Source organism: Octodon degus, unplaced genomic scaffold, assembly GCF_000260255.1.
Source record: "Octodon degus isolate 3935 unplaced genomic scaffold, OctDeg1.0 scaffold00035, whole genome shotgun sequence".
NCBI lineage: Eukaryota > Metazoa > Chordata > Mammalia > Rodentia > Octodontidae > Octodon > Octodon degus.
In genome coordinates, this window is record NW_004524611.1 from 8762763 (window position 1) to 8768678 (window position 5916).

The 5916-nt window shown below is 43.7% G+C and overlaps 1 protein-coding gene across 1 annotated transcript in view; it reads right to left on the minus strand.

The window, feature by feature from the left end:
* The window catches only part of Galnt17 (polypeptide N-acetylgalactosaminyltransferase 17), a 508402-nt gene that overhangs the window by 335236 nt on the left and 167250 nt on the right, over positions 1-5916 (minus strand). The window lies entirely within an intron of this gene.

A 5916-nucleotide genomic window follows, 5' to 3' on the forward strand; every position in this document is an offset into this window, starting at 1 on the left:
TATATATATATATAATATTTTTCTCAGTCATCCAATTTTCCAAATGTCAAGTAATAAAAGCAATCTCCCCTTTTGAAATTTTAGAAATCCTCCCCAGTGCAGCGGTGTGTGGCACACTTTGGCAGGACAGCTCACACAGATGACGGAGCAGCCTGTCTGTCCTGTAGGGAGCCCAGAGGCTTCTGTGCACACTTGCTTGGGAGCCTCGCAGCAGCATACATCACTGCCACATGTGTCCTGGACTCTGCTCAGGGTACAGTGGCTCCATCACAGGGGCAAAAAAAAATAGAGTCCTGGTTGTAAATCAACCCCAAGCTGCCTGCCCACCCTGCTCTGTACAAGGAAGGACAATTTTCTCCGAGGTTATAGTCTAGACTCAGGAGTGTACAGATAGCCAGCACTCATCTTTCAGAGGTAGGAGCAATTCTCACACAGACCCACAGACTGCAGGAGGGACAGAGCCAGTACTAAATGCACCTGGTGCGTCGTATGCTCTCAGAGCTCATCATACCTAAAGCCACAGCCTAGCACAGAGCAAAGTGCACAAGCATGAGCTCACAAAGTCTCATAAGTACAGCACATGGGTGTACACACACACACACATACACACACACGCGCACACACACACACACAGCCAGAGCCAGGTATATCACACAGTCTGGCTTCCCCTTCGTTTTAGGGACTAGAGGTTGTCTGCAGAGAGACTCAACTCCTCCTGCAGGTCAGTGTCCTAGGCAGATTCCACTTGATACAGAAGCATTTGGATGCCAGTAAAACACTACAGTCAGAAAGCTGCAAGCTCAACAGAGAGAAACACTCCTAGTTTATTCAAGACCAACGTCCATGAACTCTTGGGAGACTGAAGAACCTTCTCCCAGAAGCCAGTACAACAGAAGTGCACAGGAAGGATACTCAAGAATTGGGCTATTAAAACATACCAAAAAGTCGAATATTGGCGATGGGCAATGGAACAGGAAATGACAGATCCATGGAACAGGGAAGTTAGTATTTACCAAAAGAGAGGACAGAGCAATTGTGGATATAACGAGTAGTGATGATTAACTCAACCGACAAAGGCTTATTACATACAAAGCACTGTGATAAGCAATGTGTACAGTAGATGCTAAATATGTTTTAAACCCTATATAGATATATAATTCACTACTCAAATGGCTTTGGAGGGTGCTAGAGACAGAACCCAGGGTCTCCCACATGCTACACACACATTCTGCCACTGGGCTACGGCCCCTGCCCTCAAATGGCAAATAGCTCTTAATGTTAACTGTTCCACAACTCTTAAATCTCTTCTCTCTCCTTTTACCATCACTCAAGTAAGCTCAGTTTAGCTTGAGTTACCGCTGCCAACTAACCGTGTCCTCAGGGTGACTTTTCTAACATGCAAATCTGATTGCCGCTTGTTCACAACACTTTTCATGCCTTTGTGCAACTCCAAAAGTTTCTGCATAATGACAAAATTGCTCATTACCAAGCTCTCTGCCCAGCCTCACCCTTGCCTCTCCTCTGCTTTGTCTGCTGCACCCATCCTAACCGCAAGCCAATGCTTCTAAGATGTTACCTCTCCCTAGGGTCACTGTTAGCCATCCTGGCTACTCCACATGGCCATGTAGACACCTCCTGCAGGAAGCCTGACCCAGAAGTCGGACGCTGCCCTTCAGTGGGAATCTCAGCCACTGCACAACTGATGCTCTTCACGTACGCTTGACCCCTCACACCTGCAGACAGGACCGAGCCTTGATGTCTTCCGTGTGTCCTGACACATTGTAGCCACCTCTTAAGTGTAGTGCATATGAACAAACAGCTGAACGAGCGAAGAGAACAGAGGAGTGCATCATCAACTGTTCCAGCCAAATATATTACCAAATTCTTGTGTTGATACAAAAATCTCATGGTGACAAATCAAAAATTGGCAAGCACTGCTCCATGAACCCATGTAAAATCATTATTGATTCCTCAGTTCATAGATTAATACGATCATCTTGACATTTGTTGACAACTGCATTCTTATGATGATTTTGACATTTTCTATGCTTGCTTCCTCTGAGCTTTGCAGACACGATGCCCAAAGGTTAAGTTAGCTGTAATAGCTTGAACAAAGAGTTTAGCTGCGTCAGCTGATCCTTGGCAGAAAAGAAGTGGACAAAATGTTCCCAAAGCAGAAGGATAATAATCCACCTGAGTACAACTTGGAATCCTGATTTAGAAGAAAGGAAAGATCAGCCAGCCCCACCTCGTCTCTGATGCAGGAGATCCTGACAGGTGACCGTGCTATTTGTATTGTATTCCCCCGAGAACAAAGAGCTCACCAGTAGCACGTTCATGACTTCTCTCTTCAGAGGGCAAAACTTCCCATACACACAGCTTGTTTTATTTTGCTACTTCTTTCATCTGTATCTATCACTCAGCACATTAAACTAACATAATTTTCAAAAATTCCATGAGTATGACCCTCTCTTTCTATCCTCCTTTTTCCAGCCTAAATATGTCTACTCCTTCATCTTGATATGATCACGTCATCTCTGATTTGTTTTATAACTCAGGATGATGTAACAAAACACTCATTACAGGGCATCTTTAGCCACAGATATTGTTTCTCACAGTGATGTAGGCTGGAATTCTAGTAACAAGGTGGCAGCAGATGGAGTGAGGTGTTTAATTTTGATTTGGTTCGGTTTCGGTTTGGGGATCAGGGTTTCGCTACATAGTCCAGGGCAGCCTTGAACTTGCTGTGTAGCCCAAAGTGGCCCCAAACTCAGCATCTTTCTAGCTCAGCCTCCTGAGTGCTAGGATCACAGGCAAGATTTGGTGTTTGGATGAAGGCACTCCTGCCTCTCACATAGTTACCCTCTTGTTGTATCCTCATATGGTTGAGTCTTGCATTTTTGTGTTGGTTTGGTTCGATTGTGTTGGTGCGAGGGACTAAACGAAGGGTCTCACATATGCTGAGCATATGCTCTAGCAATGAACCCCACCCCCAGGCCAACTTCTCCTCTATAGAGGGGCAGTCAGCCCATCAGGAGGGCATTCTACCTTCAAGACTTCATCCAACCTAGTCACCTCCAAAATCACCAGCTTCAAAGACCATCACCCTGGGAGCTAGGGCTTCACCATACAAATTCTGGGAGGACAAAACGTGGTTCACAACACAGGGTCACTCACCTCTGGATTCTGTCCTAGAAGACATAGCAATGACTAATAGGCCTCAGGATCTGCTCAGCCCCTGGAGCCCAGAACACTGGAGGGACATTTTTGTCCATTAGCTGAACTGTTCATGCAGCATTTGTAGTTCTGGGAGATATGAATCATTGTTATGTGCTTGAAGTGCCTTTGGAACAAACTGTCCATAAATTTTCAAACTGCAGATATATTCCAAATGACATGTCTTACATGTATTAGGAACTTTATACTTCCTGGAATCTTTCTACAAAGATTATTTAATTTGATCCTCAGGAAAGCCCTCCCTATGATCAGAAGGTAAGAAAATTAAGACCAAATAAAGGTGAAGAACTGTCCAAAAATCACTGAAACTAGAGGTAAAGGATCCAGAACCCAAGTATGGTCATTTCAGGCAGTCAAGCGGATTTAACAAAACATTCTCTCAAATTTTAAGTCACTGTGATAAAGACAATTGAAAGGTCTGAATCTCACTCTCAATGACAAACAAACATGGGCACAAACATCTCCTTGGGTCAGGAGGTGATCACAGCTTGGCCTGGTTGATGATACATCCTAGTGCGTAGGAGAAAAGAATATTTCTACCACCATAAAGGAAAGAAAGAAGTTGGTGACTGTCGGGTGGATGAAAGGCACTCTTTGCACAGGTTAATTGTACCACTTAGCCTTGCATCACTTAGAGCGCTACACAGGCAGAAGAAAGGCAGAAGAAAGCTGATGTAGGGCTGCTCAGGATATTCAATGAATTTATGAAAGCACCCAGCTGTGACCTGAGGAATCCGCAAATATCAAACATGCATGTGACAATGCAGACCAAGCCATACGTGACATCTGCTCCGCACCTGCCAGGTCCATGAGCTGGCAGAGAAAACTCCTTCTCCTCCCCTCCCCTGCCCCAAGACTTCCTTAGAGGACTGAATTCCTAAAAGGAAGGGCTGAAAAGGAGAGAGAGGGTAGGGTGGTGCAGGTTAGCAACACTAACTCTCACCAATTCTGCAGAAGGCATCTGGGACTGTAGGTCTAGATGCACCAACCTTGAGTGACAATGATTTTGGTCATCTAGGTTAGCAACCCTCATTTAAAAATTCAAAATGCTCTGAAATTTGAAATTTCTTTAAGTACCAACAGGATGTTCAAAAATCATTTCAGATTTTTGAGCATTTCAGGTTTTGAGTTTTCAGATTAGAAATGTTCAATAGGGTACGAGGGCCTGAGTTCAATCCCTGGCTCCACCAAAAAGAAAAAAGAAAAAGAAAAAGAAAGAAAGAAAGAAATGTTCAATAGGCAAAGTATATAGTAAATATTTTTAAAAATCCAAAAGTCTTTGAAACCTGAAATGCTTCTATCTCTAAACATTTCAAACCAGGGTTATGCAACCTTAAAGTACAAAATCAAAATAAGGGAGAGTAAAGTAAAAAGAAAAATGAATGATCCTGGGAAAAGACTGCTACTTTTCTCATCCTCAAAGTCAATAATATCATACACACATACATACATACACACACACAAACACACACACACACACATACACCACTACTATCACCATTACCATATCTAATTCATAGAACCTAGAAATAATAAAGTGCCTATTCTAAAAACACTCAGAAGCACCAAGACTTCCTTGTTAAATTTTAAAATTTGAAAACACACATCCAGTTTCCCATAAATGACCTGCTGACAGGATCCACTTACTCCTTACTCACAATAAAGGTCCTCCTCTATGCATTTCTCTGAAGTGGCACCTTAGATTTTGGCTTAGCAATACATCTAGAGAGGAGCATATATAGCCATATCATCGATGTTGGACTTGGCTATTTCCTGGGAAGACTTCACTCCCTCACTCTTGACTTTGAATTTGGCTGGGAGACTTGCTTTAGCCAACAGTGGCCAAAGTCTAAGAGCTTCTTGCATCGTTAGTTTTGACCTCTTCATCCTGGTTTCACCATCACAACACGCTTCAGGAGGCACACAGGTCCAGAAGAAAGGAGAGACAAGGGAGCAGCCTGATTCAATCTGCGGGTTAGAATCAACCCCAGCTGAACACAGCCCGGATCAGCCAAACCTCTGCTTATCCAAGAGAAAGGCAGGCTTCAAGACCATGGACTGGGGAGATAGTGTAGCCTAGCAAGTTCAAGGACTCAGGTTCAGTCCCCAGCACTGCATGCTGTGCTGTCCTAGGCACCGTGGGCACACTGGGCCAGCCATCAAAACTGGACATGGTGGTGCACACCTGTAATCCCAGTGCTGGGGAGGCTGAGACAGGAGGATCACTATGAATCTGAGATGTGTAGCAAAACACTGTACCAAATAAATAAATAAATAATAGAAGAATAACCACCTTGACATTTTAGGCCTGAGAATAAAGGACACTGGATTTTGATACTATTTATGGAGAAGTGGAAAATAAAAGATTTGGGGATATGAGGGTATGACACAAAATCAGTGGTGTGCGTGGGGCTTACTAAACTGAGAACACCTTTGTAATCCCAGAATTCTGGAGACTGAGGCAGGAGGACAGCAAGTTTGAGCCCAGCATGAGAAACAAAAACTTAGTGAGATTCTGGCTCAAAATTAAATGAAATGAAAAGGAAGGAGGGAAGGAAGGAAAGGAAGGAAAGGAAGGAAGGAAGGAAGGAAGGAAGGAAGGAAGGAAGGAAGGAAGAAAGAAAGAAAGAAAGAAAGAAAGAAAGAAAGAAGACGGGAGAGAGAGAGAGAGAGAGAGAG